Raw genomic sequence first — 20,756 nt, forward strand, 5'->3', positions numbered from 1 at the left:
ACCACTTCCCCTTTGCTTGGATTGCTTCACTCGCCATGCAATCCTAGTCCATGTGGATGTAAAATAAAAAAAGTTAAAAAAAAGTAAACAATTGTAAAAAACTCATATAAATACAAAATGTCAGGGGTTTCCTCAGGGTTGCGTAATTTTCTAGTTTGTAGATCTACATGGAGGGGGCGGGGTTAAAATGACATGATTATGAAATTTTAGCCCCTCCCCCTTCTCAGAGACCTGCGGATTGTGGTATTTGAAGGCCACTGTCGGGGGAGGAAGCCGCGATCAGGGGGTGGAGCGGGGGTCCCCCAGAATCCGGGAGGGTTTTTCACCTATCCAGGAGAGTTGGCAACCCTGGGTTTCCTACTCATTTCCAGGGGTTACTTGCGTGTTGCCAGGGGTAACATGCTCGTTTCCTGGGATTTCTTGCTTGTTGCCAGTGGTTTCCTGCTCATTGACTGGGGTTGCATGCTCACTGCCATGGGTTTATTGCTTGTTACTGGGGGGATACATGCTTGTTACCGGGGGTTGCATGCTCATTGCCAGGTGCTACTTGCTCATTGGAATGAGTTTCTTGCCCTTTGCCGGGGGTTTCATGCTCGTTGCCAGGGGTAACATGTTTGTTGCTAACAGCACACCAGTGCTCCTTGAATCTGGAACTTCCGACTTGTGCTATATGTGCTCCCCGACATAAGGTCCTCTAGCATCTGTCTCCTCCAAGGTAGTGCCCATATTTAGATGGACATATTCAGTAGATTCCTTGTGGGTGGGCAGATAGCATGGAATTTACAGTGACCCTGCATCCCTGTGGCGCCATCTTGCCCCACCGATGTTATGGCTGCAGTTGCATCGTTACATCACTGATGCTGATGTAAAATCATCAACTAAGATTAAGCACTAAATGAAGTCTCAGGAGCATATATACAGTATATGGATATATGGAAGGAAAAAAAAACCCTAATGCTGTATTTTATTAATAACAACATAACAAACCGCGTTCTCTCCTATTCCCTCACCTACGTCATGATGGTATGTTGACTGTTTTGACTTTAGTAACTAAGACAGACGTTAAACACCAGTCAATAAATTGACTCCAAAGTCTTGAATGTTTCAAACTTCACCCCATACCCCTTCTAAAACAACTGTGTAAGATTACACCTAATTCTGCTCTCACCGTCCTGTGAGATTCTTTCAACTCAAACGCTTAACCGTAATCTCTAAGACCTTTCCATGACTTCGCTTTGTAGGCGCTCATTGCCGTAGGACAAAATATAATTAATTTTACATTTTGAATTTTAAAAAGGATTAGTCTGTCAAGAGTCTTTCCCTTTCTTGTCTTTGTGCACATACCAGTTCCATTGTATCCGTAAAACTATCACTCGGAGAATATCTTTTGTTCCGAATATCCAAGTTCTCTGAGATTCCTTCATATGCCAATCATTAAGTTCATTAGCAACTTGTAATTTTGCTAAGGATAAATAATGTATTACACAGCTTGGTTTGAATTCCGTCTTTACTTTTTTGGGGGAGTTTTAGACTTTCTCTTACACTTTTTAGACTTTATAAATGAGTTCTCACAAGTAGAGTAGGAGTAATAGGAAATAAATAGCAGGTAATGATTTAGAGTACATGTTAAAATAATGTATTCTTACAGTGGCCATATGTCAGAACGGGATGCAGTTAAAATCCCGGCGGTCGGGATCCCGGCGTTCAGAATCCCGACGCCGGAATCCCGACCGCCGAAATGCCGACACATTCTCCCTCCTGGGGTGTCCACGACACCCCTGGAGGGAGAATAAATTAGTGTGCGGAGCGTAGCGAGGCACCAGGCCCGCTGCGTGGCGAGCGTAGCGAGCCCGCAAGGGGGGGGTGATCCATGTCCCCCCCTTGTCGGCATTTCGGCTGTCGGGATTCCGGGGTCGGGATTCTGAACGCCAGGATCCCGACCGCCGGGATTCAATACTGAATCCGTCAGAACTCCCATCTTTGTAACTATACCCCTATGTATCATTCTGCTTGTTCAGAAAATGTAATCAAATGTTTATTTAAAAGGCACCTTATTCCAGGGCCGGCAACAGAAATCTTTGGGTCCCATACACTGATATCTCTGGGGGAATAGATTTTGCGACGCAGAGGGCAAAAAGCGGTCAGGACTTTCCAACACACCAGCCGTGACAGAATATCATTACTCACAAAATCCCTAAACTATGTGTAAAATAGCACCGGCAGACCTGGATGCCTCTACACAGGTGCACATGCCCTCAGTACATGCATAGTCACAGTAGTGTCCGATCTATACTGCCCTCCTGGGGGCTACTAATGACTGGCAATCTGTGCCCAGTTAAAACCCCAATCAGCGTTTTTGTTGAGAAGTTCCTTAAAATTCCCCCAATCATAAAACGTGCATGTCAGATACAGTGCCGATTACAGTACATGTTGTATACAGTGTGGGTATGATACAGCGTGGGTCAGATACAATGCAGGTTTGATACAGGGCGTGTCAGATACAGTGCCGATTACAGTACATGTTGTATACAGTGTGGGTATGATACAGCGTGGGTCAGATACAATGCAGGTTTTATATAGGGCGTGTCAGCTACAGTGCCGATTACAGTACATGTTGTATACAGTCTGGGTATGATACAGCGTGGGTCGGATACAATGCAGGTTTGATACAGGGCGTGTCAGATACAGTGCCGATTACAGTACATGTTGTATACAGAGTGGGTATGATACAGCGTGGGTCGGATACAATGCAGGTTTTATATAGGGCGTGTCAGCTACAGTGCCGATTACAGTAAATGTTGGATACAGTGCAGGTTGGATACAGCGGGGGTAAAGCAAATGATGGATACGGTGTTGGCTGGAAACTGGGGGGTGTCGGATACAATGTGGGTTTATAGTACAGGTCAGATATAGTATGGGCTGGATACAGTTCAGGTTGGATATACTGCTGCATGGGTTAAAGTGCAGGTCAGACAGTGTGGGCTGGATACAGTATAAGTTGGATACAGCATTAGGTGCAATGTGGGATGTATACTCGGTGGAAGGGATACAGTGCAGGTTACAGTACAGATTGGATATACAGTAGTGTGCGCTGGATACAGCGTGAGTTAAAGAGCAGGATAGATACAGGGCAGTTTACAGAACAGATTGGATACAGTGTGGGTTGGATACTGTACAAGTTGGCTACAGGGTGGACTGGATACTGGGTGGTTCGGATATTGTGTGGGTTACAGAACGGGTCGGATACAATGTTGGCTGGATACAGTGCAGGTTTGATATAGCATTGGGTTAATGTGCAGATTGATTACAGTATGGGCAGACATGCCAGGTATAGCCAAGTAACGGTGTATTTACTGTGATAGCAGTCCGGAGATTGCACCCCAATGATAAATGCCCCAAGGTGGTGTCTGTAATGATGATGATGGACTGGGCACTGCAGCATACACAGCGCTCTTTTAGTGCCTGTCATACCAGGTTTGCTCAACAGCAGCCTACGGGTAGGAGCCATAAGGCTGAAAGCCAACCGCCGTCAGCCCATTAATGAGACTTTGAAATTGGTGCCTGAATTCCGAAACCAGCAAACTCAGGTGGTGGGATAATATGTTTTGCCTTGACTTTAGAATCTGTTTTAATCAAGGGAGAAGGGGGAAGGGGGAAAGAAATCTGCACAGGCTGATGCTAGAGCACTCCTTTTCTGTCCCCCTCTACTTTAGAATCTGTGCCATGTGGAAAAACCTCCACCCAGATTCCTTCAGTTCCCGGAGTCCGATTGGACTCTGTTCTCGGGACTATGTAAAAACCGGACCCGGACTAAACCCCGGACCACCGGACCGGACATCAAAATCTGCAGTCCGGAGCTTGTAGTGTCCGGTCCGGGGGGTGTCCCGTCCGGGGGGGTTTCTTGTCCGGGGGGGTTCCCTGTGATAGCTATCATCAAGGACATGGGGGAGGGGAGATTACAGCCTTCCCGTGTGGTCCGGACGTCCGGTTTTTGCTACTTGCCCGGACCATACAGGGAGGCTTTATTCTCCCCCTCCTCCTCTCCCTGTTGACAGGTGTCACAGGCAGCCCCCCCCCCAGACAGGACACCCCCGGACAGGACACCCCCTGGACCGGACACTACAAGCTCGGGACTAGAGAATTTTATGTCCGGTCCGGCGGTCTTGTCCTGGTCCGGTTTTTACCCATACCCTCTGTTCTCTGAGATCCGAACCTGTTTATCTCTCGTTAGCTATTACCACTCCCATAATTGCATGAATATTATTGCGGCCATTAATTATCCATCACACTGTTTGATATAGGGAGATCAGCGTGGTTATTATCATCTGTTTCGGAGAAGTTTAAGGAGTTGCCTTTTAATATTCTCCTGAAGTAAGTACAAAAGACAATTGTTGCAGTAATTTGATAGTAAGTGAACAGAATGGCATTGTCTATATAGGTGAGGGTACAAAGACAGAAAATCATTGCGAGCTAAGGAGATCGTGATCTATGTGAAATGAGTTGTAGATTCAATTAACAGAAGTAAGAGAATGTGTCAGACAGCCGCCTTGTCCGCTACTCCCCATGTTGTGCGGAAAGGAGAAGTCTAGCACTTCAGCGCGGCCTGTATCCAGCTACCGTATGGGTATGTTGTGATTATAATACTTTAGATTTAATACCCATTAATACTAACACCTGGGCTAGTCTTATAGAATTAATGCATAATAACAGTTCAGCCTAACAATCTTTTCGTGTAGTGTAACTGTACAGGGAACAGACCGAACTAACCGTACGGTGCACAACATACCTGTTTGTACAGATGGAGCAGGGCTCATTCAGGCAGGGGCTGGTGGAAGATTCGCCACCCGCCAGCCACTGGAAGTGGATGCGCGCGCGCACGAGACGCACTAGCACCCCGTTTTGTTGGCTTCAAAGGACCACTTGGTGTGAGCTGATTGAGGATCTAGGCAGATTAGAGAAATGGTCAAGAGAATGGCAACTACAGTTTAATGCCAAAAAATGCAAAATCATGCACTTGGGTCTCAGAAATCCAAAGACTCAATATAGTATAAATGGCACTATAATGGAAACTACTGAGGAAGAGAGGGATCTAGGTGTCACTATTTCAGGCAGTGGCGTAACTAGAAATTTTGCTCCCCCCTGCCAAAATAAATTCTGGCGCCCCCCCTCCCATTTTTGTTAAAAGAAAAACCGTTTCTTAGCAATTAGGTTACCAATGCGAACAGTAAAAATATGCCCCCCCCCCCCACCCCCCAAATTAAAGAAAAACACAAAGAATTTATGAATTAGACAATATGCCATACACTGTACGCTTGCGAGCAGGGCCCTCCTCCCTCCATATCGGTTTGTATCTACCCAGTTTTTTTAATCACTGTTGTTTCCAATTGTGAAACGCAACGGAATATGCTGCGCTATATAAGAAACTATAAATAAATACGGTACTTGTTTCCTAGAACGGCCACAACGATTTAGATCGTTGTGGTCGTAAGATAAAAAATTGGATCGATCGCATCGCATGCGATTTGGTCGCATACGATGCGACCGATCCGATCTGCCGATTTTTCACCCGATTTTTTTTTTTTTTACACCAGATTTGTTTAAATTGCCCCCCCAAATGTTAATAAGTGTGCTAGACCCCACGATAGACGTGAACCCGAAGCGTGGCGAGCGCAGCGAGCCCGCGAGGGGCGGCGGTGCGCGTCCTCCGACCTTTTCATTCCCCTACTATCCACTAGGGCGTGGAGTGAGAATATAATAGTGTGGCGAGCGCAGCGAGCCACCGAGCCCGAAGCGTGGCGAGCGCAGCGAGCCCCGCGAGGGGACGCGTCTAACTTCACAGGTATACGCGTCCCCTCGCGGGGCTCGCTGCGCTCGCCACGCTTCGGGCTCGGTGGCTCGCTGCGCTCGCCACACTATTATATTCTCACTCCACGCCCTAGTGGATAGTAGGGGAATGAAAAGGTCGGAGGACGCGCACCGCCGCCCCTCGCGGGCTCGCTGCGCTCGCCACGCTTCGGGTTCACGTCTATCGTGGGGTCATGGCGGGCACATAAAAAATGTGAAATGGGTCATATTGGCCCATTTCACCTTTTTTATCATTTTTCCCTATGTGAGATGGACTTAATCAAGTCCATCTCATCTTGTGCCATTATAATGGCACAAGACCGACCGATTTCAATGTTAAAAGATTTTTTAACATTGAAGTCTATGGAAAAATCGGGTCAATCGGTCGGTCGCATCGCGGCCGATTTTAATTGGTCGCGACCGACCGATTGACCCGATTTCTGTCAATCAAAGTGAAAAAATTGTAAAAAATCGGCCACATCGTGAGGATCGTGTCCCTTAATTAAGAGCCACGATCACTCACGATTGTGGCCGTTCTAGGAAACAAGTACCATAAATACATTATACCACACACCATACTGACCCTTACACATTATGCCACATACTGTAATGTCCATAACACAGTTATGCCAAATACACATTACGCCACAACGTAATACCCATTGCACATTATGGCGTGGGGGGCAGCACTCTGAGACTTAATACAGGCGGCGGATCAAGGTGAAACTGGGTGCATTTAATAACGTTTCGGGGAGCTAGTCCCCTTCATTAGATGGCACACAATAGTGAAGACATTACAGATATAAGGATACTCACCAATCGATGCCGGGGAAGCCGTCCATCCGTCCGGCCATCCATGCTGCCCGCCTCCATCTCCGTCCAGCGCCGATGACGTCATAACCCGGCGACTGTATCGTGCAGGAGGTGGCTGCGTTGTCAGGGATACAGAGACTCTTCTCCCGGCATCTCCTCGGCAGCATCTAACAAGAGTGCACACATAACATGTGAATTAAAAATTGCAAAAAACGTGTGTACAGTGCTTTAAAGAAGAGGAGCGTACATGCTCCATTTACAGTGATTATAATATAGGTAAAAAAATGTTTTGAAAAAAGACAAACTTATTACACTTAACGCTGACATTACTTGTATATCTTAATAATCATGGATAGCACCTTGAGGGACACAGTATGATCCTATGTGGAGAATGGTTCAGAGTTATGATTTGTTTAACATATAAAACCAGTCTCTGAGAACATTTTATAAACAATTATTTTATAAAAAATTACTCAGACCTAAAGACTCGTTAAGACCTCGCGGCCACAAGGTGTCTAAATGATATATCCAATGGGACTCTTAACTGTAGCAACTTTTTTGCTCTGTTTTCCCCTCTAACGCTGGGGGCACATGATCTATGATTTTATATTTAAGCGTGGCCATGTTATGTCTAAAACTGGCACCTTGCGGCCACAAGGTCTTAACGAGGCTTTAGGTCTGAGTAATTTTTTATAAAATAATTGTTTATAAAATGTTCTCAGTGACTGGTTTTATATGTTAAACAAAAAAGGAGGAGGAGACAGCATCAGAGAGAGAGGGGTAGGAGACAGCTCCAGAGAGAGGGGAGGAGACAGCGTCAGAGAGAGAGGGGGAGGAGACAGCATCAGAGAGAGGGGGAGGAGACAGTGTCAGAGAGGGGGGGAAGGAGACAGCGTCAGAGAGAGGAGGAAGGAGACAGCGTCAGAGAGAGGGGAAGGAGACAGCGTCAGAGAGAGGGGGAGGAGACAGCGTCAGAGAGAGGGGGAAGGAGACAGCGTCAGAGAGAGGGGGAAGGAGACAGTGTCAGAGAAGGGGGAAGGAGACGGCGTCAGAGAAGGGGGAAGGAGACGGCGTCAGAGAAGGGGGAAGGAGACAGCGTCAGAGAAGGGGGAAGGAGACGGCGTCAGAGAGAGGGGGAGGAGACGGCGTCAGAGAAGGGGGAAGGAGACGGCGTCAGAGAGGGGGGGGAGGAGACGGCGTCAGAGAGAGGGGGAAGGAGACGGCGTCAGAGAGAGGGGGAGGAGACAGCGTCAGAGAGAGGGGGAAGGAGACAGCGTCAGAGAAGGGGGAAGGAGACAGCGTCAGAGAAGGGGGAAGGAGACAGCGTCAGAGAAGGGGGAAGGAGACAGTGTCAGAGAGAGGGGGAAGGAGACAGCGTCAGAGAGAGGGGGAAGGAGACAGCGTCAGAGAGAGGGGGAGGAGACAGCGTCAGAGAAGGGGGAAGGAGACGGCGTCAGAGAGGGGGGGGAGGAGACGGCGTCAGAGAGAGGGGGAAGGAGACAGCGTCAGAGAGAGGGGGAAGGAGACAGCGTCAGAGAAGGGGGAAGGAGACAGCGTCAGAGAAGGGGGAAGGAGACAGCGTCAGAGAAGGGGGAAGGAGACAGTGTCAGAGAGAGGGGGAAGGAGACAGCGTCAGAGAGAGGGGGAAGGAGACAGCGTCAGAGAGAGGGGGAGGAGACAGCGTCAGAGAGAGGGGGGAGGAGACAGCGTCAGAGAGAGGGGGGAGGAGACAGCGTCAGAGAGAGGGGGGAGGAGACAGCGTCAGGGAGAGGGGGAAGGAGACAGCGTCAGAGAGAGGGGGAAGGAGACAGCGTCAGAGAGAGGGGGAAGGAGACGGCGTCAGAGAAGGGGGAAGGAGACAGCGTCAGAGAAGGGGGAAGGAGACACCGTGAGAGAAGGGGGAAGGAGACAGCGTCAGAGAGAGGGGGAGGAGACAGCGTCAGAGAGAGGGGGGAGGAGACAGCGTCAGAGAGAGGGGGGAGGAGACAGCGTCAGGGAGAGGGGGAAGGAGACAGCGTCAGGGAGAGGGGGAAGGAGACAGTGTCAGAGAAGGGGGAAGGAGACAGCGTCAGAGAGAGGGGGAGGAGACAGCGTCAGAGAGAGGGGGAGGAGACAGCGTCAGAGAGAGGGGGGAGGAGACAGCATCAGAGAGGGGGGGGAGACAGCGTCAGAGAGAGAGGGAGGAGACAGCGTCAGAGAGAGGGGGAGGGGGCAGCACCAGAACATGAGAGTGGGGGCCTAAAATACTATAATACCTATACCTATAATACTTCATTATACCAGACAGCAGCCTCGGTGGGAGCACAGGTCAGCCAGGGACTTCTTATGGGGGTGGGGACTTCACGGCATTAGGCCACGCCCCCTAAATGTCCGCGAATCGCGGGACTTCTGGAAGCCGGCCAGGAGGGTGAGAGGATGGACGCAGGGATGCGCTGCAGCTAGAGGGGGGCGGGCCAAGGTGAGCGGGCTCCGGCTAAGGGGAGCAGGGAGCTCAGCCAATGCTGAGTGAGTGACGCTGCTCTTTGGCGCAGTCAGGAGGAATAGTGGGCATGGAGTAAGAGGGAGCTGCCTCTGTGGCTGTCTGTGTGGGGACGCTCAGTGACCGGGTCACTGAGCACCCTCACACAGACAGACAGTCAGAGGCAGAGTAGTACAGGACAGGACGTATTGGCTGCTGCAGGCAGCAGCAGAGGAGAGAGCTTGCGCAGGATGCCTGCTTTCGGCTCTGAGAGTGCCGTGACACACTCACTTGTCTGGCACAAGGCGCCCACGCAGCCCCCGCTCCCCCAAGCAGCGGCGGGGGCTGCCTTACGGTATCTCCGCCACTGATTTCAGGGGACTTAAAGGCAGGTAGGCAATGTAACAAAGCAATGAAGAAGGCAAGTCAGATTCTTGGTTGCATAGAGAGAGGTATCAGCAGTAGAAAGAAAGAAGTAATAATGCCACTGTATAGGTCATTGGTGCAACCTCGTCTAGAGTATTGTGTTCAGTTCTGAAGGCCATATCTCCAGAAGGATATAAATACATTAGAGACTGTACAAAGAAGAGCAACTAAAATGGTGCATGGCCTACATCACAAAACGTACCAGGAAAGACTAAAAGATCTTAATATGTATACTTTAGAGCAGAGAAGGGAAAGGGGGGACATGATAGAAACTTTCAAATATATCAAGGGCTTTAACAAGGTACAGGTGGGAGACATTCTTCGCAGGAAGAGGATCAGCAGAACACGAGGACATGCACTGACACTAGAGGGAGGAAGATTCAGGGGAAATGTGAGGAAGAATTTTTGGTACTCTTTACCTAGATCGGCGCCCATCGCGACCATCGCGACCATCGTATGCACTAAAAAACGGGTGCGATGCGATGCCCGCGATGGCCGCGATTTCCCATAGGGATCAATGTTAAAAGTCAGATTGGACGCGATTTTAGTGTTCAATGCCTCAATGCCCGCGATTTTTCCATAGGAAACAATGTTAAATGGGCCACAGAGCCCAAATAGTCACCCTAAAGTCTGAAATGGCCCCCACAATTGTTAACGCCACCCCACGATCAACGTCAACCCGAAGCGTGGCGAGCGCAGCGAGCCCGCGAGGGGCGGCGGTACGCGTCCTCCGACCTTTTCATACCCCCACTATCCACGTCGGCGTGGAGTTGAGAATAGAATAGTGTGGCGAGCCCGAAGCGTGGCGAGCGCAGCGAGGGGACGCGGATACCTTCACAGGTAAACCAATCGCGGGCGCCGTTCTAGGTAAAGAGTACCGAATTTTTTCACAGAAAGAGTAGTAGATAAGTGGAATAGCCTCCCAACAGAGGTGGTAGACGCAAATACAGTAGTACAATTTAAACATGTTTGGGATAGGCATATTGATATCCTTACAAAAAAATAAGGATCAAATATGGTTTGAGGTAACATGTTTAAAAAAGGGGCAGACTAGATGGGCCAAGTGGTTCTTATCTGCCGTCAAATTCTATGTTTCTATGTTTCTAAGGTCCCCGCCGCCTCGTTGCCGTCCCCCATCGCCACTCCTCACCCCCCCTAACTCTACCCATATCCCTGAAGCGGAGACGGGCAGGGTTCCCGTCCCCTGCCGACAGGAAATTGGGACGCTTGTGTGTGTGCGTCCGCTCGCCAGTGGGGGTGGTCTGGCGAGCCCCAGCGCTGGATGAGCGGCGCTACATCTTTATGCTAGAAATATTTGGTTTGGTTCTCCAGAAATCCAAATCCACCCGAACGTTGTGGATCTGGGGAGACTTGGTTCGGAACTTTCCGCAGTTCAGAATTTGGATATTACACTCAAGTTTCAGGTTTTTGGTTTGCATAAATCGTATCATTTACAATGATTATTGATTTTTTTCATCAATATTTAACCAAACCAAAACATAATACACTTGGGTGTGGTTTTCCCAAAACCAATACACAATACTGAATACCCATCTAGGGTTCCCTCTGTACCACAGCTCAAAACAAAAGTGACGGTTGTTATTTGTGCCGCCTCTGGAGCGTAAATCAACTGAACCTAGGACTTAAAGTTGTCTAACAAGTTCCCTGAATTGCCTACTAAGCACTAGGTGGCATAATGTGAACTGGGGGCACCGCATGACATATGTACTGGCACCCCTAAAATGAATGACATAAACTGGTGGCCATCTGTGGTGTAAAATAAAACAGGACACTGCTATGGTTCTTAAAATAAACTAAGTCACTACCAAGGGGCAGACAATTAGCATAAACCATAACAATATAATGTAGGGGTGTAGGGACACTTTAAGGGGATATTCAATCCCGAGTCAGACTCCCCATCTGGGATGACGATTGACTCCCAGCAGCAGCAGCAGTATTCGTAGCACTTAAGGATTCACTGGAGGAATTCCGAATGGGGGAGGAGTCAGTTATACCTAAGACATGACCTGCAGGACTACTCCTGATCCTGACTGAGATGGAAACTGACAAGTCGGGAGTTGGTGGTGTGTATTGTAGGCACTTGAATACAAAAGAAAAGAAAAAAAAATAAGGTGTCACTGGACTGCTTACGCCAGTTCAGAAACTTGAAAATTACTTACTATGAATGTGTTAAAGGTGACATACAGACTGAGTCTTCTTCAACTAGACTTCTCTGGAGAGCCATGGCTCACCAAGGTTTATTATCCTCTATTGTTCTCAGCTGCAATACAATACATAGAACAATACAGTGGGGGATTAGCAGAGGATTACGTCTGACAGCCCGGGCTCACTTAATCCTGTTAAAGGGCTATATGAGGATGGCTCTATCTGTATAAGGGAGGAACTTCCTAGGTGGTCAGTGTCCTTACCCCTACTTATTACGCTGTTACACAGGCTACATGTGGCAAGACAGTTGTTGACCAGACTTGGATAGAAATAATTCCAGACCGGAGAGGTCTTCTGCCCAGGCATGGCAATGGGCTTTTTCATTTCATTTCAGTTACATTGCAGACATTGGCAGTAGCTAATTGTAGGACAGACAGTGACAGCACCAAGTTATAGGGTAGACAGTGGCAGCACCAAGTTATAGGGTAGACAGTGGCAGCAACAAATTATTTGACAGACAGTGGCAGCACCAAATTATTTGGCAGACAGTGGAAGCACAAAAATTATTTGGCAGACAGTGGCAGCACCCAGTTATAAGGCAGACAGTGGCAGCACCCAGTTATAAGGCAGACAGTGGCAGCACCCAGCTACAGGGCAGACAGGCAGCACCCAGTTATAGGGCAGACAGTGGCAGCCAGTGGCGTAGCTACGTTTTGGGCGTCCCCCCGCCCCGCTAAGCACCCCTACCCCCCCTGCCCCGCCGCCGCCGCCCATGCAAACCCCCCCTCAATCCCCCACAGTCTTACCTATCGCGCTGGTCCCGGCGGCTACGTTCTTCTGCTGAGGACCCCCAGAAAATGGCCGCCCCCATACAGCAGACAGTTTCAGAGAACAGTGTGCTATATGGGGGCGGCCATTTTCTGGTGGTCCTCAGCGGAAGAACGGAGCCGCCGGGACCAGCGCGATAGGTAAGTCTGCGGGGGATTGGGGGGGTTAACTATAGCACCGCAGCCCCCGGCGCCCCTACATGCACAGCGCCCCCCCGCGGTGGTGGGGTCTGCGGTGCTATAGTTACGCCGCTGGTGGCAGCACCCAATTGTATAGCTGACAGTGGCATCACCCAGTTACAGGGCAGACAGGTTGCACCCAATTATACGGCAGACAGGGCACCCCTGGAGTAAGACAGCAGACACAGCATGGACCCACCCGATGCTACCACCCACAGACAGACAGAGGTCTATATCCCACACTCTCCTCTGCTGGAGTGAAGATGGCCCCAATTGGCAGGGACGTATATAGGATCCAAAACTAGTGAGAATCCAACAGTGGGATGATGGCATTTTGCATTGATCTGGCAGTCTGGTGGCAAACCTTGAGCCAGGCTTGGATCTCGCCTTGGTTCATGAGGTTTGAGGGGGGGAGATCCGAACCTGCCCATCCCAACTATAATGTAGCATAAAAATAACTAAGAGACTATTGTGATGCACATTTATTTGGACACTCTTATGGGGCATAAAATGAGATATGGCACTACTCTCTGGCATACCATGAGTTAGGGCACTACCACAGAACATAACATGAGCTAGGACACAAGTATGGGGCATAACATGAGCTAGGGCATTACTATATGGCATAAAATGAACTAGTGCACTTTTATGGGATATAACATGAGCTAGGGCACTACTATGGGGTGTTGCATTAACTAAGGCACTACTATGTGGCATGAAATGAGCTATAGCACTACTGTGTGGCATGGCATGAGATATGGCACTACTATGTGGCATGATATGAGCTAAGGTACTACTATGTGGCATTGCATGAGCCAGGGCACTACTATGTGGCATGGCATAAGCTAGGGCACTACTATGTGGCATGACATGAACTAGGGCACTACTATGTAGAACATGGGTCCTCAAACTGCGGCCCTCCAGATGTTGTGAAACTACAAATCCCAGCATGCCTTGCCACAGTTTTGCTATAAGGGAGTGTTAAAACTGTGGCCAGGCATGCTGGGATTTGTAGTTTCACAACATCTGGAGGGCCGCAGTTTGAGGACCCATGATGTAGAATAACATGAGCTACGGTACTACTATGTGGCATGATATGAGCTAGAGCACGAGTATGTGGCATGACATGAGCTAGGGCACTACTATGTGTCATGACATGAACTAGGGCACTACTATGTAGAATAACATGAGCTACGGTACTACTATGTGGCATGATATGAGCTAGGGCACGAGTATGTGGCATGACATGTGCTAGGGCACTAATATTTGGTATTACATGAGCTAGGGCACTACTACAGGGCATAACATGAATGAGGGCACTACTATGTGGCATTACATGAACTATGGCTATTCTGTGGGGACATAAAATAAACCAGGACACTACTATGGAGCATAAATGAGCAACTGTGGATTCTGTAGAATCATTTGGGATGGGTCTCCTTATAAATGTTGCCATGTCCCACAAAGTTCTGGCTACGCCCCATGCGCCATGCTGTAGTGGTCTTTAATGGTCTAGAGTGCCAGATGGTCTACTGCCCTACATGGATATTATCACACCACTTTGCTACGTACTGCTGTTTCCTAGTATTGGCAGTGAATGAGGATTTTCTCTTCTTCATTTCAAGAGAAAAAAACAATACTCACAACAGATAACAGTGACGTACATAACTGCAAACTAGCCAAGTATGTGTTACTAGGTGATTCATCGCGCCCTACGGGTGCTCTTCACACCATCGTAAGGGGCTGCGCCCTCTTAAACTGTGAATATTTTTATTGCGTTAAATATAATTTATTTATCATTACGAAGGATGTGTTTTTTATTGCAACTTTAGTAAGATGCTGTGTGTGTGGGATGGGCAGGTGTAGGTGAGCTGTAGCTGGGAGAGTATGCGATGCAGGGGATGTGGAGGTGTGGTGGAGGGATGGGTGCAAGGGTGCTAGGGGTGTTGAAAAGTGTTAGCGGTTGGTGTGTGTTGTGAAGTGGTGGGTGTGGGGATACTGTGTGTGGTGAAGTGTATGTTGGGAGGTGAGCCATGTGGGTTGGTCAGGTGCGGTGGTGCACCGTGTTTGTAAGGTGCATATGCGATGGAGCTGCGGATGTAGCAGCAAGGGTAGTGCTTTTGGGAGAGGGATGGGTGCGCGGGTAGTGCGGGTGGGTGATGGGCGAGTGTTGGCATGGGTGGGTGCATGGATACTGCGGGTTGAGGGGTTTTTGGTGTGCTGTGGTAAAGTCCGCTGTACCATTGGTGGTGGAGTGGCAGGGGGGGTTATTGCTGTGGGTGGGTGAGGGAGGGTGTACCATGTGTAGTGAGGGTGTTTGTGGGTGGGAAAGTGTCAGGTGGGGGGATTCTGTTGGTGTTAGAGTACCACGTAAGGTGTGGGTGGTGTATGTTGGTTAGGTGGGGGGGTGGACTGGTTGCGTTATGGGCAGTTGCTTGGGTGTGTGAAGTGTGGGGGTGGTGGTGGTTTGTGTGGCTGGGGGGACGGATGGGTGCATGTGTAATGTAGGAGGGGAATGGCCATCTTGTATTGAGGCGGCTGGTTGCAGGGGTACTGCGGAACGGAAAAAAGGATGCAGGCAGTTGGATGGGGGGTGTGAGTGTAGTGCAGGCGTGTGCTGTGGGTGGGGGAGGGTGCTTATTGGTGTGGGGACGGTGGCGGCGTGGGAGGAATGGATGGGTGGGTGTGTAATGTGGTTGGGGGATGGGCAGGTGCAGTGTTGTGGCGGCTGGTTGCAGGGGTCCTGGGGTGTTAGGAGGTTTGGGTGTGGTGGTGGTGTGGGTGGGTGCATTAGTAGCGCGGTTGGGGGAGTGTGGTATGCGAGGTGGCTCACTGTAAAGTGGACCTGCGGGTGTGGTAGGGTTGGCTGTGCTGCAGGTGTTTTGGGGGTGGTGTGGGTGCATTAGTAGCGCGGTTGTGGGAGTGTGGTATGCGAGGTGGCTCAGTGTACAGTGGTACTGTGGGTGTGGTAGGGGTGAGTGTTCACTGCACCTGTGTCACTTGGAAGGTGCAGTGTGCAAGAGTGTGTCAGCATACACAGTGTGCAATATTTACCGTCCTTTACAGAGCTGGAGTCCCGCAGAGGTTTTCCTACCTTCTGTAGGCTTGTAATGCCGCTCTGTAGAGGCAGCAGGTCCTGTGTTTGCGGCGGCGGGCAATACAGGATGGTGTTGCCTTTTGTTTCCTGCAGGCAGTGCGGGGTGGCGCTTGGTCTGGTTGTGGCAGCAGGGAGGAGAGGCGGGCTGTGTAGCGCAGGCTCACTGCACTGGCAGGCAGGGATGTGGGTGTTCTCTACCGCTTCCAGGGGGTGAGTGTCAGCAGGCAGCAGGGGCGGACTGTGGCTGTAGCGGGCAGTGCGGGACGGGTGCTGTTTATGGGGCTGTGTGGCAGTATGGTGATTGCTGCAGAGGATGAGGTGCTAGGGACACTAGCCGTGGTGGGGGTGGGGCAGGAGGGAAGAAGTGAAGGCTCGGGAGTGTGCTTCCGGGGATGCTGTTGGGGGATTAAGGAGGGGATGGGGACACTGCCGGGAGTTGGGGGGGGGGGGGGGAAGGGGGCTAGCGGCTATGGATGCTGATGGTGGATTAAGGGTCTGCGTCTGCTGGGGACAGGGGAAGGTGGTGGGGGTGCTGTTGGTGGATTGATGAGGGACTGTGGTAGCTGGTGGTGGATATACACACAGCTGTATGTGTAGGTATTGCACAGTGTTGTATGTATGTAGGTAGGTAGGTGTGTGTGTATGTATGTATGATATGTATTGTAGTGTATGTGTGTGTGTGTGTTACTTGGAAGGCGCATACCCGTGGGAACGTTATGGGAACGTCCCTCCAGTGTCCAGCAGTGTTCCACTGTAGGGGGGGGGGGGGGGGGGTGGCAGTGGGGAGTGCCAAATCAGAGGCAAACTGAACGTAAAAGGTGCGTGGCCTCATTTGCATAAGTCACGACTAATTTGCATAAGCCACGCCCCTTTTCGGGCGCTCCCGCGGGTGTCACTCTTCAGCAAATAGAGAGTTGGGAGGTATGCAGTCAGATGGTCTGCATTATGATCAGGCGCGGTGCTCCCTGCTCTCAGGGCATGAAGAGGATGTACTCCGGCTAGTCTCCGGGAGGTCCCGCTGGATTTCCGGCTGCTCAGGTACTGGGCAGGGGAAGTGGCGGTGGCTGGGGTGGTAACACTGTGCGGGGGGCCGGATCTGTGTATGTGTGTAAGGCAGTCTGTCAATCACCCGGTTGTGGGGGGACGGCCCTTGTGCGTGAGTGTGGGCAGGAACTTGGGCGGACATGGGGAGTGGTGGGCGAGGAGGGGGCGGATAGTGTGGGAGTAGTGTTGTGTAGGACTCAGGGCTGTGTAGAACGTTAGGTCGCAGGTTTTGCAGTGTGGATAACGGTGGACGGGCCTGTCAATCACCTGTGTAACCCCGCCCACCGTTCTCTACACTGCCTTGAGTGACAGATCTGGCTAAATATATAAGAGATTATCATACGCATTATTCCATTATTATTATTATTATTCTGTGTTAGTTTTATGCAATGCATTCATTATTGACATTTAATATAAATGGCTACTTAATGGTCATTTGTATTCTAATCACAACTTTGTCTCTATCTATCTATTTCTTGAAAGCATGAAATAGGATGTGTAAATATCGCTATGCAATATACAGTACATCCAAATCACTTTAAATAAGCATACAAAAACAGAGTTTCCAGGCAGTACGGACGGTGTAATGGTTAGCATTACTGCCTCACATCACTGAGGTCATGGGTTCTATTCCCACCATGTGTTATATATACGGGGCAGCACTTATGGTGTAATGGTTAGCATTACTGCCTCACAGCACTGAGGCCATGGGTTCTATTCCCACCATGTGTTATATATACGGGGCAGTACGGATGGTGTAATGGTTAGCATTACTGCCTCACATCACTGAGGTCATGGGTTCTATTCCCACCATGTGTTATATATACGGGGCAGCACTTATGGTGTAATGGTTAGCATTACTGCCTCACAGCACTGAGGCCATAGGTTCTATTCCCACCATGTGTTATATATACGGGGCAGTACGGATGGTGTAATGGTTACATTACTGCCTCACAGCACTGAGGTCATGGGTTCTATCCCCACCATGTGTTATATATATGGGGCAGTACGGACGGTGTAATGGTTATAGCATTACTGCCTCACTGCACTGAGGTCATGGGTTCTATCCCCACCATGTGTTATATATACGGGGCAGTACGGATGGTGTAATGGTTAGCATTACTGCCTCACAGCGCTGAGGTCATGGGTTCTATCCCCACCATGTGTTATATATACGGGGAAGTACGGATGTGTAATGGTTACATTACTACCTCACAGCGCTGAGGTCATGGGTTCTATCCCCACCATGTGTTATATATACGGGGCAGTACGGACGGTGTAATGGTTAGCATTACTGCCTCACAGCACTGAGGTCATGGGTTCCATTCGCACCATGGCCCTAACTGTGCCGAGTTTGTATATTCTCCCCGTACTTGCTTTCCTCTAAGGCTGGGGTAGCCAACCCTAGTCCTCGAGAGCTACCAACAGTGCATGTTTTGCAGGTCTCCTCACAGAATCACAAGTGAGCTAATTAGCTCCATCTCTGTATCTTTTAAAATGTGTCAGTGATTAATGAGTGCAGCTGTGCAGCAGCTAGGTTGTCTGGAAAATGTGAACTATTGGTAGCTCTCAAGGGCTAGGGTTGGCTACCACTGGTCTAAGGACTTGGGTTTCCTCCCACACTCCAAACATATACTGGTAGGTTTATTTCCAGGAAAATTCACCCTAGCGTACATGTGGTCAGGAATATAGATTGCAAGCTCCACTAGGTCAGGGAAATATGTAAATGGCCAAATATTCTCTGTAACGTGCTGTGGAATATGTGTGCGCTATATAAACAGCTGGCAATAACGGGTATGGGTTTTAGAGTCAAATGTAACATGTAAAATGTAAGGCGGAAGCTGATTGGCTGGTGCTTTATTTTTCACATTTATTTCATAAGCACTTGAGTGAGAAGCCGAGAACAGCAATCATGAACTTGCCACAGCCAATAAAACAAAGGCCTTCATCCTATCACCCAGCACCCGACAGGCATTGCCTTATTCACCAGAATGCACTTTATGCAAATCTAAGCAATACCTGACACAGCCGGCAGATGTGAATCAGCTGCAAATCCAAAAAGCCTTGAAGCAGTGCCAGGTAAAGCAAATTAAAATGGATAAATCTAGGACCGTTCTGGCGGAGGAAATAAATGGACCCCATATATTCTGATTAAGAAGCCGGCATCTAGCACGATGCTCATACCATCATAAATGCCGCTAGGAGATCTGAGCAATGGGTAGTGTATGCTGCTTTTATACCATAGTAAAATAACTTTAGCTCAGTAGATGAGCATCGCAAATATATACTCACAAAATTGGGCATTCGGGAAGGCTAATCATTTTCATGCTGGTTTTAACAATTTTATACAGTACAGTATGTACGAAAAACTTTCTAGGTGACCGCTGGAATGGCAAAAACACACAATGCAATCATTAACTGAATGCAGGAAAAACTCGAGCACTTAGCAGTTACACATACTGGGCGGAGGAGAAGATCATTGTAATCTCAGGTAAGGCAGAGCTATGACATTTAAATCTGCATCGCTTGATGTTAATGTGTACAATTAACTGACGGCAAATGTCAAGTGGAGTTCCCCTGTCATATCCCTGGGCCCGTACACCTACAGTACTGTCGCTATGGCAGAAAAAGGTGAATTATGTAAAATACAGTATAGCACAGTCATTTATTTGTCCCTTATTGCATACCTCCCAACTTTGGAGGAGACAGAGGCGGGACGCAGTTGTTGCGCGCCGCAGGGGGGGCGTTCATTTCGGGGGCGTGGCCTATACTCTCCCGCGAGACCACGCCCCCATTTTGCCACTATGGGGGCGTGACCCAGAGGCTCTGTGAGCCTCTAGCCATGCCCCCAGCCCCCCCCCCGGCTGCGGGAATAGACACTGTGCGCATGCGCACAGTGTTTATTCCCCGCTGCTTAGCAGCCAACAGGGGAGACTCCCAACAACCCCCCCTCACCGCGGGACACTGCCGGCTGCGGGAGGGACAGCGGGACAGGCCCTGATAATCGGGACTGTCCCGCTAAAATCGGGACTGTTGGGAGGTATGTTATTGGCATGTAATAAAGGGACAGAAAACTAACTTTGGCAATACTAGTGTGTCTCTTTGGGGACTTCACAATATACAGGCCCAGGGGGATGCGTGGAAGGTCGTCAGTTCGACAGTCAATAGGTCGACACGTGTAATGGATTGACATAGCTTAGGTCAGGCATGTTCAAACTGTGGCCCTCCAGCTGTTGTTAAACTACACGTCCCAGCATGCCTTGCAATAGTTTTAGCTTTCTCTAATAGCAAAACAGTGACAGGGCATGATGGGACTTGTAGTTTCACAATAGCTGGAGAGCCACATGCCTGGCTTAGGTTGACATGGCCAAAGGGTCGACAGGCAAAAGTTCGACATGGAAAAGGTCAACATGAGTTTTTCACATTTTTTTATTTAAAAAAAAAGGGACTTTTTTCATACTGTACTTTACCATCTAAGTGAACATACTGTAGAGGGAGAATATAATAGTGTGTAGCGAGGCACCGCGCCCGAATCCTGGCGATCAGTCGGGATATACTTATACAATGTCCATGTCGACATAGGCAACAAAAAATAGGAAACCGCATGTCAACCTTTTTAATGTCGACCTTTTCCATGTCAACCTTTTCATTGTTTCGGCCTTTTGATTATATCAACCTAATGTATGTGACCTTTTTCACGTGTCGACCTGTGATTTGTCGGCCAATAGTGGTCGACCATTTGACTTATTACTGTCAACCCTATGACTCATACCTGGCCCAGGTCTAGCGCTATCTCTGCCTATTTGTGGAAATACGTGTTACGTCTGACCGGATGTCAGCTGCCCGCCCACTTCCTCCCGAGGGTGAACACATCGAATGATGTGGATGCTCACCCACAGGC

At 49.3% G+C, this 20,756-nt stretch overlaps 1 long non-coding RNA gene across 2 annotated transcripts in view; it reads right to left on the reverse strand.

The window, feature by feature from the left end:
* LOC146025670 (uncharacterized) overlaps positions 1-20,756 on the reverse strand; it is a 54,172-nt gene that overhangs the window by 27,951 nt on the left and 5,465 nt on the right. For both annotated transcript variants that reach the window (XR_014454262.1, XR_014454261.1), the window contains exons 2-4: positions 11,722-11,822; positions 6,661-6,824; positions 4,787-4,942 (exon numbers count right to left, since the gene is read on the reverse strand). This is a non-coding gene — a long non-coding RNA (uncharacterized LOC146025670). The remainder of the gene's footprint in view (positions 1-4,786; positions 4,943-6,660; positions 6,825-11,721; positions 11,823-20,756) is intronic.

Source organism: Crinia signifera, chromosome 1, assembly GCF_055691185.1.
Source record: "Crinia signifera chromosome 1, ASM5569118v1, whole genome shotgun sequence".
Lineage (NCBI taxonomy): Eukaryota > Metazoa > Chordata > Amphibia > Anura > Myobatrachidae > Crinia > Crinia signifera.